Genomic DNA, 19,068 nt, shown 5'->3' with positions numbered 1-19,068 from the left:
TAGCAAGTCTTTCATTTTGTGTGGCTTTTTTGATGCATAGAAATATTTTATTTATCAAAAAAGTTTTTCCCGCGTGGGACAATCACACAGCTTCTATTCCATGTGTGTTCGCTGTGTGTGACGAGACTTTCAAAGTGAGTAAAAATATATATACGCCATGGGAAGTTCCATTTCCCACATTCATGGCTTCACTCTTGTATGAGTTTGTCTGGTGTGTAAGAAGACTTGATTATTCAGAAAAGCATTTCCCACATTTAGGGAAAACATACAGTGTGGCTTGTCTCGTGAATTTTGAGGCAATAAAAAGCGGTTTTCCTAAAAATATTGAACGCAAGTCTCTCTCCTTTGTGCATTCTCTGAAATACTGTAAAATTACATTTGGAAGCAAAGTATTTCCCACATTTATGGCACACATTATTTCTTTTCTGTATGAGTTGTCTGGTGTTGAAGAAGATTTGACCTGTGAGTAAAGCAATTCCCACACTAAGTTCAAGTATAAGGCTTTTCTCTTATTTGAATTATCTGATGTCGATTAAGAGAGGGCTTACTAGAAGTGTTTCCCACAGTCAGTGAACGTATGATGTTTTTACCCTGTGTAGTGTCTGATGTATAACAAGATTTGATAGCAAAATGTTTTTCCACATTCATTACATTAATTAGGGCTTCTTCCCTCTTATGTGTAATCTCTGATGTATAATATGACTATATTTGAGTAAACTATTTCCCACAGTCATTACACTTATGTGGCTTCTCTCCTGTGTGTGTTCTCTGATGCACAATAAGACTACATTTGAAAGCAACGTCTTTCCCACATTCATTGCATTTGTGAGCATTCTCTCCTGTGTGTTTTCTGATGTTCAACAAGATAAGATTTGCGAGTGAAGTGTTTCCCACATTCGTTGCATTTATGAGGCTTCTCTCCTGTGTGTGTTTTCTGATGTTTAATAAGATAAGATTTGAGATAGAAGTGTTTCCCACATTCATTGCATTTATGAGACTTCTCTACTGTGTGCGTTTTCTGATGTCCAATAAGATCAGATTTTAAAGTAAACTGTTTCCCACATTCATTGCATTTGCGAGGCTTCTCACCTGTGTGTGTTTTCTGATGCGCAACAAGAGTATATTTGGAAGCAAACTGTTTCCCACATTCACTGCATTTATGAGGCTTCTCCCCTGTGTGTGTTTTCTGATGCGCAACAAGAGTATATTCGGAAGAAAACGGTTTCCCGCATTCATTACATTTATGAAGCGTCTCTCCTGTGTGCTTTCTCTGATGTTCAACAAGATGAAATTTGCGAGTGAAGTGTTTTCCACATTCCTTGCATTTATGAAGCTCCTCTCCTGTGTGCATTCACTGATGTTCAAGAAGACTGGATTTGTAAGCAAACGGTTTCCCACATTCATTGCATTTATGAAGTTTCTCTCCTGTGTGCACACTCTGATGTTCAAGAAGATTAGATTTGTAAGTAAACTGTTTCTCACATTTGTTGCATTTATGAGGCTTCTCTCCTGTGTGTGTTTTCTGATCATCAACAAGATTAGATTTGCGAGTTAAGTGTTTTCCACATTCCTTGCATTTATGAGGTTTCTCTCCTGTGTGTGTTATCTGATGTAAAATAAGTTTAGATTTGTAAGCAAAGTGTCTCCCACATTCATTGCATTTATGACACTTCCCCTCTGAGGGGAAATTGATATTTTCCATTGTCCTATCTGTTGAACAGGCTGCAGTGTGGATCCAGCTCATGGATCCATCTGTTGGAAGGAAATGCAGTGAGTGTCTCATAACAATATAATGTAACATTAAATTCACTATGAGCATAATTTGACAATGAGGGGTATTGGCTTTTTGGTGGTAACACTTTCGAGTTTAGTTATATGTTCTATGCCACTTTATGTATTGGCTGCCATCTCTCTATATGTAATCATTATAAAGACAATTCAGAACTTAAATATGGAAACAAAATAAATAGAAAAAAAGGCTCCACTCCATGCTTCTAAATAATATCACCACACTGTAAGGTAAAGGCGATGCTCCTAAAGATGGGCCACAGGACTTCCCGGTGTCCCGCTCCCCATTGGTAGCAATCACATGTTCGGGGATCTCTCCCAGGGTGACAAACAGAATTCTGATCTTGGGATTCTGATCAACCCCTAGAAAACAAGCATTTTTATTTTTTAACTTAAATTTTATTGAATCAAAACAGCATAAAATACATTACAGAATACTTTTGTCTTGTATGTAAACAATATTTTAACAACTGTGTAAGTAGCAACGAGGTCCTACTGTGCTTTGGGACCCGTTCTTCCGGGTATTTTGGTGTGGACCATACAGTCCAAGCCGTCTCTACTTAAATGGACAAACAGACACTTATAACTCAACTTAAAAGGGGAGACAATACACACTCACAAAAAAAAAAAAAATAAGGAAAAGGGAGGGGAGGTCGAGGCGGGATGGGGAGGGGAGAGGGGTAGGTTGTGGGTGAGGTAGGGGGAGTGCGTTGGTAGTAGATGCAACACGGGTCCCCGTGCCAAGCATCACAGATGCTTGCAAGCTGAGTCGTCTCTCACATTACTTACATTATAATGCTGCTATAAAGGGTCTTGGGGGTATAGAATACCTCCTGTAAGCCCCTCCCAAGGAGAACGCATTTACTGTTATCAGAGCCATGTTGAGGACCTCTCAATCCCCGGGATATCTGTCTGTGCCAGCCAAGGCGTCCAGACTTTTAGAAAATTGTCACCAGTATCGTTAACTAAACTCGTTAACTTTTCCATCTGGCAAATTAACCAAATTCGATTCCGAATCTTTGGGATGGTTGGGATATCAGATTGTTTCCATAATGCTGCGATCTCGCACCGCGTTGCAATTGCAAAATGGGCAATTAGTTTGTTATGTGCTTTGGAGAGGCCCGTCAATGGCCTGTTCAGGAGGAACAACCACGGGTCTGGGGGAATGGTGAGATCAAACAGTCTCTGTATCCAATGTCTAATCGCCTCCCACAGTGGAGAGATCCGTGGGCAAGACCACAGCATATGTAACAGGTCGGCTGTTCCTCCGCACTGGCGGGGGCATAGGGGGGAGGATCCTCGCACAAACCTTGATAATTTCAGTGGGGTGAGGTACCACCGCATTAGGACTTTATATGCGTTCTCCTTGAGAGTGGTGCATATGGAGCTCTTCGCTGTGGCCATAAATATAGCGCTCCATTCTTCATCTTCTAAGTTTTCTCCCAGATCTGTTTCCCATTGAGATCGGAATGAGGGTATCTGCTGCTCACGTCCACCAGAACTGATCACTTCTCCGTATAGCTGAGATGTAAGTCCCTTCGTGTCGGTCTCAGCCAGACAGAGCTTTTCGAAAGATGTTAATAGGGGGTATGGGGCAAATTTGTTATAAAATGCCCTGATCTGGAGGTATCTAAAGAATTCTGAGTGGGGAATCTCTTTTTCTTCCCTGATATGGTCGAATGTTTTGTTTTCCACTTACGATCCCTGAGAAAGAGGGATCGCACACAAGTCCCAGGGAGGTCGGGTCCCAGCAAGACGGAGAGATCCCTCTATAAGACTGGACCAGGAGACCAACCCCATGGACACAAGAGACACCCTCGGGGGCTCCCGAGGTGGACTCTTGTTTTTTTATTATTTGATGTCACTGCCATGTTGATGTTATATATGCATGTTATTTTTTGTTTCCTCCCTACTGTTTTTACCTGCATGTGGTCCCCCATCCCCTGCCTTCCCACCCTCCCTTCCCTCCCTTTCCTCCCCTCCCACCTCTCCCTCCCTTCCCCTCTCAGGGGAACATCAGCTACACCGTCAAAACACACAACAGATGGTACAGCTGCGTCTCAGCACTACGGACCGGGCATGCTCCAAGGATGGAATCTTGGGTGAGTCCAAAGATATCAAGAAGCTATTCCACACACACATTAATAAATGGCGTTGATACTTATTTCCCATAACGTACAGGGCTTTAACAACCCAACCAAACGGAAGTTGGCCTTTACAGACTATAAAAGGAAACACGCTGAAATCCTTTTTTTACAGGAGACACATTTCAGTAAATCAAGTGCCCCTAAATATCTTGACAAAGATTTCACCCAGGTTTTCACATCAGCAGCAGCAGTCAAAAAAAGAGGGGGTAGCTATATTATTCCGGAACAGCATTCCGTTCGAAGTGCAGTTAACTAAACGTGATACTGATGGTAGATACATTATTGTTGTAGGAACAATTAGGGGGCAGAGAATCACGTTGGCTTGCTTGTACGCTCCCAGCGAGAAGAGCACAATCTTTTTCGATAAGTTTTTCAGAACCCTGAACACAGTGGCCCAAGGGAGCGTCGTGCTCGCTGGTGAATTTAACATGGTCATGCAACCGCACCTGGATAGGTCAGGGGTTGTAGGTCAGTACAACAAAGGAGCGGGGGTGTCTTTGCTCCGGGGCCTCAAGACCAAACAGTTATCAGATATATGGAGGGAATTACATCCAGCAGACAGGGATTACACTTTTTTCTCTCACCCCCATGGCTCGTACAGCATAATTGATTACTTTTGTCGACTCACAGCTTGTCCTATGGGAAGCCCATAAAGCAACGTTACGCGGCACGTTAATAAATATCACAGCCAGACGAAAGAGAGAAAGAGAGTCCAAAATTATTAATCTCCAAAACAAATTACAGACTTTCTCCTCTAACCATAAAAAGAATTTAGACCCCAAAACCTTACAGGAGGTAAAGGATGTCAAAACTGAATTTAACATGCTACTAGCTTCCAGAGCTGACAATTCACTGAGTTGGTCAAAGAGGAAATGTTACGAGAAACCGAACAGGCCGGATACAATGCTGGCCCGCATGCTAAAGGACAGGCAAGCTAAGTATAACATCCAAGCTATACGCTTAAAATCTGGTACCCCCACGTCTAATCCTCAGAAAATTGTAAACGAATTCGGCTCCTTCTATGAAACACTGTATAACGGTGAAAAAGTGGCACATAACTCTATAACGAGCGGTGCCCTAAGAGATTTCTTAGCCAGCTCGGAACTAGGGAGATTGACGGACACAGATAGAGCAGCTTTGAATGCTGACTTCACTATTGAAGAACTATCTCAGGCCATTAAAGAACTGAAGCCATCAAAGGCCCCAGGGCCAGATGGATTCTCAGGGCTTTACTATAAGAAATTTATAAAGCTACTCGCCCCAAGGTTGCTCCGCATGTTTAACGCTATTTTAGCGGGAGCCCCCATCCCCAAGGAGATGTTAAAGGCGTCAATATCACTAATTCATAAAACTGGGAAAGACCCACTAGATTGCAAAAGTTACCGGCCTATATCATTAATTAACACTGATGTTAAATTATACGCTAAATTATTGGCCAATAGACTTAGTCTCATCCTACCCAGACTTATACACCCAGATGAAGTCAGATTTATCAAGGGCCGGCAAGCAGCGGATAATACACGACGATTTATTGATCTGTTGGATTTGGCAAATAGTAAGGCAACTCAAAGCATGTTGTTAAGTCTGGATGCAGAAAAAGCTTTCGATAGGATAGACTGGCCATATTTAAAAGAGACGCTTGCGACATTTGGCTTTGGAGATCGGGTGAGTGAGGCGATTCTGTCGCTGTACTCTAACCCCACTGCCAGGGTCATACACCAAGGCTACCCCTCTCTGCCATTCCAAATAAAGAGTGGCACGAGACAGGGCTGCCCATTATCCCCGCTTTTATTTGCCCTATGTATCGAACCACTAGCGGCACAAATCAGAGGAAACCCAGACATCTCAGGGTTAAACGCATACTCCCAGACCCATAAAGCGGCCCTGTATGCGGATGACATCCTCTTGATTATCACAAAACCCCTTACTTCCCTACCAAACCTATTCGACCTACTAGATCAATTCTCTAAGGTCTCCGGCTTCAAAATCAATCAATCCAAATCGGAAGCCCTCAACATCAACCTCCCTAGACACATGGAGAAATTACTAAAATTGAATTTCAAATTTAACTGGCAACAAAACCACATAAAATACCTGGGTGTCCACATCACCAAAACTGTAAAAGACGTGTACAATGCAAATTACCCCAACCTGATTCGGACCTTAAAATCTGATTTACGGAAGTGGACATCCAAAAGGATATCCTGGATTGGACGTATCCATAGTGTCAAAATGAATCTACTCCCCCGTATATTATACCTCTTCCAAACTCTTCCAGTGCCACTCAGTTGGAGGGACTTGCACTCACTTCAATCTGAAATCTCCAAATTTATCTGGGGAGGTAAAAAACCGAGAGTAAGTAAATTAAATATGAAAAGATCTGTGGTGGCGGGCGGCCTAGCAGTACCCTGCCTGGTATCATATTACAAGGTGGCACAATTAAGTCAGATTGTACAATGGCAATCTAACCCAAAGTTAAAGAGATGGGTGGAATCAGAAAATGCTGCATGTGCACCTCTGGAACTGAGCAGCTTAATTTGGTTACCTAAAACGGCGCGAAAATTTACCGCCATGCCGCTCTCCTCGGTGACCAACTCAGTGTCAATCTGGGAGTCTACGAAATTTTGGCATTCCCTCACGACAAAACATTCCATGGCGACACCCATCTGGAATAACCTTGATTTCGCTCCAGGTCTATCAGTCAGTAATATCTCAATCTGGAGACAGAGGGGCTACAATCGGATTAGAGATCTGGAGGGTCATGACAGAAAGAAAACTAGCATTTTAATGATGATTTATCTGGAATGACACAAGGACCTACAGTATGGCATACCAGGCCCTGGGCCGTAGCAGGTATATTATTAGAGTAATCAAATGGTTAAAATAAGGAATGCTAAGGAATTTTTCCTAATTACTTTTAATACTGATGCACAACATAATTTCCTTGAGTACATACCTACACATACATTTGAATTTTAAATCATTTTTCTCTGCACATGTGGGAAATATGGGCCCTGAACTGCTTTATTCACACTTGTTCTACTCACCTGTGCTCGTATCTTCAAGGCTTTCCATCTCCTGAGCTTCCAGGTGACTCTTCACACTCGACCACTCAATTTGCTCAGCCCTTGGTACAATTTCATCTTTAACTTCACCTGCTCAAATAATTCAATACCAATTCAATTTTCTTATTTCATTGACTTTCTCATATTTAATACATATTCAACTTAATGTGTTTTACTTTTTTCCACATGGCAACGGGTACCAAATTTGATAGCTCCTCACCATGTCTATAAGAGGCATGTGCGATTACGTCATAGTCGCGACAGTGACGGAATTTCTCTTCTATGCTTGCGGTATGCGGAGGCACTTAGAAACCCAGGAAAATAGTGCCGATTGAGCAGGCAAGCAAGCAGTTTCCCAAAAAGGTCACAGTCACAAACAAGTCTGGACAAGGAGACTCTTTTTGAGAGGGGTCAGATGTATTTCAGCAACATTCGGGGGCGAATATTGGGATTCATCCAAACAGGTGGAGTTAGATGAAGATTTGGATTTTAATTTAGACCTTCTAGACCCCTTAATTAAGGCGATGAGGTAAATACTGGAGTTACAAGACACAGAAGAATAACGCATGAAGTAAGAAATTATTCATGGGCTCACAAAGGAAGATTAGATATTTTCCCCTGCACAAGGTTATAAAGGGGGTGATGGAGGCTGAGTGGACACAGCCAGACAAGAAATTGCTTGCTCTTAAAAGATTTGCCGGGATGATTTCTATTGAGAAAAATTGGTCAGGTTTTTGGGAAGCCCTCCTAAAGTTTACGCTGCAATCACAAGGATTGCTAGAAAAATGAAGTTGCATGTCGAGGAGCTGTATCCTTCAAAGACGATATGGACTGAAAAATGGAGTGTGTCATAGGAAAGTATTTTTCAGTATGCAAACCAACAATAGCAATAACATCCCTATCCAGAGCCATGCACATCGGAGCAGCTTACATGGAAGAAACACTCAAGCAGGATACAATGAGAGGATTGATCCTGAGTGCTCTCAGAGAAATTAAGTTGACAACAGATCAGCAAGATTCATGGCCCTTTCAATGGTAGTGAGAAGGGCACCATTGTGGCGGAGACATTGGGTATATAGAAAATATGTCCAAGCACATCAAAAATGTGTAAAAAATAATTATAATTAAATGGTCATACTTGACCTATACTGCAAAAATGTGAAAACTATATGAAACCACAGATAAGCAGCTGAAGTTTAACATATATTACTGAGTAAAATACTGTGTATGTGACATAGACAAATAACACCACAGTGCAAATATACATAATAATAAACATCTCTTTACAAGTAGAGTGTCTGCAGCTGTACTGGAAAGGCTGAGGTCAAGAAAACGCCAGCTAGATCAAGAGAAAAAGAAGAAAGCGCAAGACCCTTATAGTGTAGTATGTAAAAATAGAATTTGTATATGAAAGGTAAAATATGCACGTACAGAATAGAAATACTATATAGGCATGTACGTATTGTGACAGATATAAGGGTATGGTAGTGGAAAGTGTATATGTTGCCCCATAAATATTGCAGGGTTTCTGTCATAATTAAGCCTGAGGGAGATGCAGTGTGCAATTTTGGATTATTGCGACTCCTATTGGGTCCCTGGGGCGGAGCACTTGGAGAGTAGGGTGGGCCAGTGCTTCACTCCACGTTTTGGAGATTTACCAGGTAGAATCCTGACCGGGACTTCTAGCTCTCACTGGTCTCACACAGCTGCAACTGCTAATGAAGAGGAGCACCTGTTAAAGCCTGCCTGTGAGCCGACCAATTTGTTTTCAGAGAAGCTTGTACTAAGAGAGCGGTGTTTTGTGGTCAGTGGAGCAAGGACTTTTGTTTGTTTTTATTTATTTATGTTATATGCTGCAACATCTTAATGGCAAAATAAACAGGCAAAAGCTTTATTTTCACCTCTGTATCAGAAGACTGTCTCCGCTACCTGGAAGTGGTGAAAGTGGTGATCCCTGGTTGAAAGGTACATAGCAAAAGGGTACTTTTGTTACAGTATAAAAACCAGTAATGGATAAGGCGCTCCCACGACTGCTGCACAGGATCCACAGAAGGCACCACGTCTTCCTTCACCGGCTACGATATGACCACGGATGCCGAAGTTGTCCACCCTCACATCACTGCTCCTCCAAGGAACGGGATAGCCAGAGTTGGTGTGGGAGTAGAAGAATATCAATCGAGATCCACTTTCTCCAGCAGTTACAGCTCTTGGGTACTGGGCGTCTCAACCTCCAATCAGCACAGCAGAGAAAGGGAACTCCATGCATTGACAGGCGGCACCACAGAGTGACGTGTACCGTGTCACAAGCTCCAACCAATCACAGCATCCCTGAAGAAGTGACCTTGCATCATAAAACGCGTTGGAGTTTTTATTTTGATCCAATATGTTTATATATATTTCTGGTCAGAAAAGTACAGGGAGAATTCAGAGCAGTACTGGATCTCAGGAGGTTCAATACTATAATCCAACTAAGAAAATTCAAGATAGTATGATTAAACACAATTATTCAAGAAGTCAAGCGAAAGAACTGGCTGGTTTCAATAGACCTGAAGGATGCATATCTGAACATACCCATCAAACAGAGCCATCAGAGATTTTTCATAATTCCAGTAAGGGGGAAGCAGTATATATACACTGCCATCCCTTTTGGATTAGCACCTTTACCAAGGTAGTAGTTCCATTGGTGGTTGAGTTGAGAAAGAGGGCTATCCAGATATATAAATGACTGGATGAACAGGAAGAATTATTGTTAACATCTCAAGACAAAAGGTGTTACTGTCAAACACACACATAGTAATCACAATCCTGGAATATCATGGGTGATGGGAAAGATTCCATATGAAACCACTGCAGAAAACATTCTTAGATCAATGGAACACAGCTCCAAAATATCTAGAGCAAAATATTTACATATATCCCAGAACAGGACTGGATCTAAGATGGTGGGAAATCCCACAAAATCTACATAATACATGATCCCTCCAGGAAGGTGATTGAATAACAATAACCAACAATCAGTTCTGGATGGGGAGTGCAGATGGGAAGACGGTTGGCACAAGGAAGTTGGCCAAGGTCCTACAAAGAGCTTCCAGCAAACATGCTAAAAATGCGCGCAGTGAAGAACATGATCAAAAAATGTCACGCTTGTATTAAAGACAATAATATAAGAGTAGAATCTGACAATATTGCCATGGTAATATACATTGCAAAAGAAGAAGGAACCAGAAGCGGGAGACTCACATCATGTCGTAGGAAGACCACACGAACAACATCACAGCGATTCATATTCCCAGATGCAAAAGAAAATGCTGCAGCTGACTTTTTGAGCCGAACAAGAATCCGTCAAGATAAATGGGAATTAGATATTGCGTTATTTTACGAGCTGATGTATCCCCAGGGTCAGCCCCAGAGAGGGCTCCATGAGGTCTATCTCAAAAACAAAAAAGTTGACTGCTTCTACTCAAGGCTTTCATATGATCACTCGAATAAGACAAGAAGAACATGGTTTGCCCATCTGGTGAATATGGCAATAGATACCACATGGCATCCCCCAGTCTTTCAGGGGACATGGAAAAGGTGGCACATACTGAACAAGAAGGGATGTTCAGATAAGGCAATCGCAACCCTAATGCCAGCCAGGAACACCTCCATTTCATTAATATACCGTTGACTTCAAGACTGGTGTCAGAAGAAAAATTAAGATTTTTCTGTTCTCTCTTTTTAGTCATTGATAGAATTTTTGCAAGATGGTTTTGACAAGGGGTTCTGTCTACATTACTTAAAGGTTTCAGCATTATCTGCACTACTAGAGAGGAATTTAGCATCAGACACCTTCCCGGCTCTCACCTGTCTCCCCTACAATCTGAAGGGGAGGAACTAGCAAATTTAGTACCCAGTGCAGTGATTGGAGACCCAGAAAATAAAATAACGGTAAACTATACATACATATATACTGTACATACTGTATATATATATATACACAGTGTTCGACAATCCTATACATTTACTCGTCCGGGGCGGGTGGATTTAACCCCCGGGCGTGTAAATATTGGCCCAAGCAGCACATGTGTTTTTTTTTTAAATTCCCCCGTTCACGCTGAAATTTCCCTGCTCGCGCTAAAAAAAAACCCAAAAAACTCCCCCTACCTGACTCCTGATTGGCGCGCGCTCACAGGCTTTGTGGGCGGGCGGCCGGCCAGGCTCTATATGAGCCCGCCCCCAACGAGTGGCCATTCTTTCTGCCTGGACATCTGTTGGAGGGTAAGTACTCTCCATGCTGCGGCCCCTCTGCTCCTTCCCTGCGATCCCCATGTTCCCCACATGGCTCCCTACTCCCCACCGCGGCAGCTCTCCTGTCCTCTGCTCTTGTCCCCTTCCCCTCCTCCTGTCCCCTGCTCCTGTCCCCTCCTCCTGCTCCTGTCCCCTTCCCCTCCTCCTGTCCCCTTCCCCTCGATCCACCGATCGATGTCCGGGGCGGGAGGTCCCCGCTGCTGCAGCCCGGTTGGCTTGCGGGGGGGGGCTCGGCCCTCACTACGTGCCTCCCACGCGCCAGCTCCCTTCATGATGGCGCAGCCGCCGCATGAGGTGGGGGGATGTCGGCCTGGCCCCCCCCCCCACGAGCTTCATGCCCCCCCCCCAGTCAGTGTCAGTCACCCCCCAGTCAGTGTCAGTCAACCCCCCACCCCCAGTCAGTGTCAGTCACCCCCACCCCCAGTCAGTGTCAGTCACCCCCACCCCCAGTCAGTGTCAGTCACCCCCCCACCCCCAGTCAGTGTCAGTCACCCCCCACCCCCAGTCAGTGTCACTCACCCCCCCACCCCCAGTCAGTGTCACTCACCCACCCACCCAGTCACCCCTGTCCCACCCAGCTACTCACCCAGCAAACCACTCACCCAGCCAGTCACTCACCCAGCCTCTCTCTCTGTGTATCACCCACCGTTTCTCTCCTCTGTCTCCCCCACACTCTCTCTCTCCCCCCACACTCTGTCTCTCCCCCCACACTCTCTCTCTCCCCCTATACTCTCTCTCTCCCCCCACACTCTCTCTCCCCCACACTCTCTCTCCCCCCCCACACTCTTTCTCTCCCCCCCACACTCTCTCTCTCTCTCTCCCCCACACTCTCTCTCTCTCCCCCACACTCTCTCTCCCTCTCTCCCCCCACACTCTCTCTCTCCCCCTACACTCTCTCTCTGCCCCCACACTCTCTCTCTCCCCCACACTCTCTCTCCCCCCCCACACTCTTTCTCTCCCCCACACACTCTCTCTCTCTCTCCCCCACACTCTCCCTCTCTCCCCCACTCTCTCTCCCTCTCTCACACTCTCTCTCCCTCTCCCCCACACTCTCTCTCTCACACACTCTCTCTCTCCCCCACACTCTCTCTCTCCCCCACACTCTCTCTCTCTCTCCCCACACACTCTCTCTCCCCACACTCTCTCTCTCCCCACACTCTCTCTCTCCCCACTCTCTCTCTCCCCCACACTCTCTCTCTCTCCCCCACACTCTCTCTCCCCTACACTCTCTCTCTCTCCCCTAGACTCTCTCTCTCTCCCCCACACTCTCTCTCTCTCTCCCCCACACTCGCTCTCTCCCCCACACTCTCTCTCTATCCCCCACACTCTGTCTCTCTCCCCCACACTCACTCTCTCTCCCCACACTCTCTCTCTCTCTCCCCACACTCTCTCTCTCCCCCCACTCTCTCTCCCCACTCTCTCTCTCTCTCTCTCTCTCTCCCCACTCTCTCTCTCTCTCACACTCTCTCTCTCCCCCACACTCTCTCTCCCTCTCCCCCACACTCTCTCTCTCTCCCCCCACACTCTCTCTCTCCCCACTCTCTCTCTCTCTCACAATCTCTCTCTCTCCCCCACACTCTCTCTCCCTCCCCCCGACACTCTCTCTCTCCCCCACACTCTCTCTCCCCCCCACACTCTCTCTCTCTCCCCCACACTCTCTCTCTCTCCCCCACACTCTCTCTCTCTCTCCCCACGCTCTCTCTCCCCCACTCTCTCTCTCCCCCACACTCTCTCTCTCCCCCACTCTCTCTCTCTCCCCCACACTCTCTCTCCCTCTCCCCCACACTCTCTCTCCCTCTCCCCCACACTCTCTCTCCCTCTCCCCCACACTCTCTCTCCCCCACACTCTCTCTCTCCCCCACACTCTCTCTCTCCCCACACTCTCTCTCCCCACTCTCTCTCTCCCCACACTCTCTCTCTCTCCCCACTCTCTCTCTCTCTCTCTCTCTCTCCCCCACCCTCTCTCTCTCTCTCCCCCACACTCTCTCTCCCCCACACTCTCTCTCTCCTCTACACTCTCTCTCCCCTACACTCTCTCTCCCCTACACTCTCTCTCTCCCCCACACTCTCTCTCTCTCCCCCACACTCTCTCTCCCTCTCCCCCACAATCTCTCTCCCTCTCCCCCACACTCTCTCTCCCTCTCCCCCACACTCTCTCTCCCCCACACTCTCTCTCTCCCCCACACTCTCTCTCCCCACACTCTCTCTCCCCACTCTCTCTCTCCCCACACTCTCTCTCTCTCCCCACTCTCTCTCTCTCTCTCTCCCCCACCCTCTCTCTCTCTCTCCCCCACACTCTCTCCCCCACACTCTCTCTCTCCTCTACACTCTCTCTCCCCTACACTCTTTCTCCCCTACACTCTCTCTCTCCCCTACACTCTCTCTCTCCCCTACACTCTCTCTCTCTCTCCCCCACTCTCTCTCTCTCTGTCACTCACACTCTGGATCTGGATCTCTTATTTACCCTATATATCTTAACTGCCCTATACTACACCGAAATCTTAACTACCCTATACTGCTTTCTTCCAGATCTGGCTCAAGCTTCACACGGAAGACATCGCAACCCCCCCCTAACCCAGAAGACAGGTAGGGAACACCTCCCCAATGTATAACATTGCAGGAATGAGCGTACCTGGACATTGAGGGACTGCGGATCAGGTAAGATCCCAGGTGGGATTGCTGCTTTAGATATTGTGAAGCGGGGGCATCCAGACACTGGTTAAGGGGTTCAGGAAACTAGTCATTCACACCTGGCTTTTAATTCTAGATCCGACATTTACACACACACATGTAACAAGGACTAATTGTAGTATAATGTAATACAATAAACACATTTGTCAAAAACGAATGTTGTTCTGACTAGGAATTTATTAAATGTATTTTATTTATATATTTTATTTTAAAGCGGGGTTGGGGGCAGGACTAGGGGCGGGGTTGGGGGCAGGACTAGGGGCAGGGTTGGGGGCGGGACTAGGGGTGGGGGCGGGACAAGGTGGCGAGTAGATTTTTTGGTTGGGCGAGTAGATTTTTGGGTGATTTGTCGAACACTGTATATATATATATATATATATATATATACATATATAAAAAACAAAAAACTACAAATATATATATATATATACATACACATACATACACATATATATACACACACACACACACACACACACACACACACACACACACACACACACACACACACACACACACACACACTCTTTTTTTCCCTAAAACATTTTTTTATCAAATGAACTTGCTAGAAATTAACATTGTAATATAAATACCAACTATTTTAAAGGATTTTAAACAGTCAAAAATATTCACATGAACTTAACATTTAAGAACTCGGGGAGACTATTTACTAATTCTGACCAATGTTCCATGGAGATTATTATCCTGTATGTTACTCATCTGCACTGGTGTCTGGGTGGATTTGCCCCGGTTGAATGTCCTTTTCCGCACACTCATCCTCTCCCTGCTCTTTAATTGATACAATATCTAGATTTTCATAGTGGAGGCCTGTTAGTTCCAATAGAGGAGTAAACAGATGTCTATACATTTACACCATACATTGTAGCAGTTTAAAGATATTGTAAAAATGTATATTCTTTCTTAAGAATCTTTTTATGGATTTGTCCCATCTCAAAATTAATTGACCCTATCTTCATAGTATTCACATATAAATAAAGATAGAAAAACATTTTAATTGAGAGTTTTTAACCCACAAGGTTTACATCACCATTTTAATACACTTGGGACAGTGTTCTGCTAACACAGCAGAGAGAGACTGCAAACTTGTGTCTCTGCTGATAATATCTTTTACATAATTGGCATCAACCCCGAGTGGGATATTTTGGTTCAAGTTCATAACAAACAAAACATAGTTCTATACAAGTATATAACTATTCAACTAAATATTAAATTACAGATGCAGCCACAAGCATTTGAACTCTTGCCTTGGAAGTTCTGCCCCAGAATCTCCCAGGTACAAGTATTCTAATACGCGTGACTGCATCTGCATTAATATTGAAAAAAAGTATTTATGATATAAATATATAATGCTGGTGAATGTATGTAAAACATCTATAAAAACTCTAAGACAACACAGCTAAATAAAACAACAATTGATAGCTTTAAAGGAATAACTCAATATCCATCCTCACCTGGAGGGTAAGCAAATAAGTCCAAAAAAGTTCATAAGAGCTCATAGCTTCCAGATAGATTTAGTAGTAGTAGTAGTGCAACCCTGTGGCTTCCCTGATGAAGCAGAGTACCCCGGTGAAATGCGTAGGATGGAGATAGCCGAGTAAACAGAGGACATTTCCCAGCCCCCATTGACTTTCCTGCACGAGAAGGACTGAGTGCGCATGTGCAACCACACGCCGACGGAACATCTCGGCAGGTAGGTTAGAGGATGGAATCCAAACTACACTATAGGGAAGCTGTGTCTGCAGCCCGAGCGACCCTAGAGGATTTGTGCAGGAAAGTTATCGAGGGGAGAGCTACTGTAAAGGAGAGACCTCTCAAATGCTGAATGCGTAAAAGAACTTCCCAAACATGAGTGCAACCATTGGATGTTAGTTAATACACCGATTAACTTTTGGAAACAAATTGCACTATTGTTTCTTTTTTGTTCTCGTCCCTTTTTTATTTTCATCTCTACCATTTTTGTTACACGTGAGTTTGTCTGTATGTCACTTCTATTGAATTTAGCAGGAAGCTATGAACTATTTAAAAAAACATAGTTCTACCTGAACTCCTGTTTAATGGGATTCCCAAAGATTTGAGGGACTTGTAATTCTCCACCATTACGTCCTTGTAAAGCCTCTTGTGTCCTTCTATATAGTCCCACTCCTCCATAAAGAAATAGACTGCAACATCCTCACACCTTATAGGTACCTGAGACAGAGAGAATCCCATTCAGCATTCACATAGAACAATTTATTCTGTAATACCAATTACTTATAAAGAGACAGTAAAACAAGAACATGCAGAGAATCAGAGATAAGATAGAATAATACACACAGGTCCAGACAGAGCGTGGTCAATAAAGGGTAACTACTACCCTGGCTCTAATTTGGTATGTTCCAAGACCCCTGGCTGATGGTTTCTACTTGATATATTTCCTTCTTGAACAGGCAAGCATACTGTCTCTTTCAGCCAGCAGCCATCTTGAGAAGTCACCTGAACTATATCCTCTGGTAAAGTTAATATAATTGACCTCTCCCTTATATATGTTACCTGCCCAGTCTCCACCCATTTTTGTTACTGTTGTTCTACAATAGAAATTAGAGAAGGAAATAAGGACTCTGTATGCATCAAAAGGGAGTGAGTTAAGCTGCCTGCTTCTACTCACTTGCCACAGTGAGCTTGGGACAGAAGAGTCATGAATCTGGTATAATGTAACATTCACCAGCAGTGCTCACCTCTCCAGTTAGCAGGTGGATGCTGCTGTGGGGGGAATTCTTCATCACAATTATGTATTCCTACAGAATGAAAGAGAGTTGTGTATGAGATGAGAGATGAGGAGAGTGGCTATGACACGAAAGGAAATTAATTATTTTAAAAATCCATATAAAATTTGGCACATTTTGCCTTTTTTTTAAATGTTGTATTATGCAAGTTTTTTTTACGTATTTGTATTCACATTTATATTGTATATAAACACCGATTTAATAAAGTTTTTTCTCATGTGGATTTTGATTAAATCAGGCAGGGTGGGCCAGACTAATATCATAGATGAAAAGGGGGCTCGCACTTCAAAAGTTTGCTCACCTATCACGGGAGACCAGGTTAATCAACACCTTTTTATACCGGGATCATTTATTGAGCAAAGGAAGGAGGTAAAATAAATTGTCATGTATTTCAGGAAAAGACATACACACAATGTAACACAATTTACAGGGTTAACATACTTACTGGGAAGGGGGCTAACGAATAAAATAGTCCTTTAAACAAAATTCAAAAAATGACCTCTGTAGGAGCTCTTTCCAATGACCGGGAGGTACTCATATACTCCTGTAACTGATTTCGGCATGCAATGTCAGCCGCGACCGCTACGATCTCCAAAAGTGGGACTTGAAACATTTTCTCACTCAAAATCTTTGAAGCCGGCTCGCGTCTATTCAGCACAGAGCACCTTTAAATTTGCTGCTGTTGGTTTGGCGCTTGGAATCTGCCCCTCTGATTGGCTGGAAGGCTCCTTATGGGTTTCAGTGTCCCATTCACAAACCTCTACAGCCTATCAGAGGGTGGGAATTTCCCTGCCAGCCAATCACCGATTTGCTTTCGCATACCTGGTTAAAGACGCATTGGAAACATCGCCATGGCAACGGGGGACACCATAGAGGTCTGGTGTGTTCATTGGCTCCACCCGTGGACGCGCAAGCGCGATGTGAATGGCATCTGACAGCCAGATGTAAACAGATCAGCAGTGAAGCCTAACTGATGCGGAGTGATGACAGAGCTCCAAGGCGTCGGCAGTATCCCTTTTTTAATTATAAACAGCTGTTCTCAATTGCTTACACAGGTTGGTGGAGGGTATATATGTTTTCCCTGGGCAGTGTTCTCTAGCACGCCCCTGAGGAAGGTCCTATACAGGACCGAAACGTTAGATTTGTTTGTGCCTGTGTTTTTTTCAATACAATTTTTTTGCATCATAACTTGAGTGCTGTTCTTGTCTCCTAGTGGGACACTTATTTTGCTATTGATCTCTATAGAACATGCACCTGCCTTACTGAAGCCTTGGAAGTGCCTGCTGCTATCTCTGTTTATTATTCCTATGAGCAGAGAACTCGGCCATTATACGCACTGCTCTCTGGCTGCAGCAGTGTTTTTTTCTGTGTATTTCTACATTTGATATACATTTTTTTTCTCTCCGAGACATTGCCAATGGAAAATTTTCCAGATGTTGCCGGTATATTTTCCTCAATATCAGACACTTTGAGTTACAGTGAAGCAGAGATCACCAACATTAGATACACGGATCCTGTTGAGGACATTTTTGGACCAGAGAAGGCCCTTGATATTTATAATGACCTCTTGAAATGAAAGAAGAAAGAGGTGGATTACTATCTACATGGAGCGAATTTGTCGTATTATCACTGCGAGAAACAACTACCTAGGGGCTTCAGAATAAAGAATCAGCCCACGATTGGTCGCAGTGATCCTGACTTTTGTAAACAGTGGATCTGCATTCTCAACAAGTGCTCATTCGATTTGATGATTCTAGTTATAGAGCAAGCTACTAAGAAGCTCACTAAGATCAAGAGTGAGATTGTGGTTATTGAAACCAAACATGAACAGACATTAGCCTCTGATGTGGACACTAATTGGGTGGATAAATTACAGGTGACTGTTGACGCATACAGAGAAAGCCTGATCAAATATAAGAGGGATAAGTTGAAACAAGTAGCCTCTGACTATAAGGAACGCCTTATCTACAACTGGCTGCTGGGCATAGGTGAGCCAGCTCAAGGGAAAACAGGAACGAGGAGGAATTATACTAAATCTAGACGGGCAGCTAACACTGGTAGTGCATACAATACCAGTGATACGGACCACTCAGATGGTCCAGAAGCCACGCCCGCGGTGCCTTTTTTAGGACAAGGCACGCTACCCCACCCAAAGCCACCATTACTAGACCACGTCGGTGGCGACCGATCCGGAGAGGTGGTGGGGGGAACAAGATTCCTACCAAGGGACTCCAAAACCAGGGGAGCACAGAGAGGGCGCCCGCAGAGGAGATGATCTTCAATATCTCTACACATCTTTTGTCC

The 19,068-nt window shown here is 44.3% G+C and overlaps 1 pseudogene; it reads right to left on the bottom strand.

Annotated features, from left to right (window-relative positions):
- Positions 1-342: 342 nt before the first annotated feature.
- LOC142471453 (uncharacterized) lies at positions 343-16,761 on the bottom strand (annotated as a pseudogene).
- Between the last annotated feature and the right edge of the window lie 2,307 nt (positions 16,762-19,068).

The sequence above is a fragment of the Ascaphus truei genome, chromosome 20 (assembly GCF_040206685.1).
Source record: "Ascaphus truei isolate aAscTru1 chromosome 20, aAscTru1.hap1, whole genome shotgun sequence".
In the NCBI taxonomy this organism is placed as follows: Eukaryota; Metazoa; Chordata; class Amphibia; order Anura; family Ascaphidae; genus Ascaphus; species Ascaphus truei.
The sequence above is the reverse complement of the archived record's forward strand: the minus strand, read 5'-3'. Positions and strand labels throughout refer to the sequence as shown.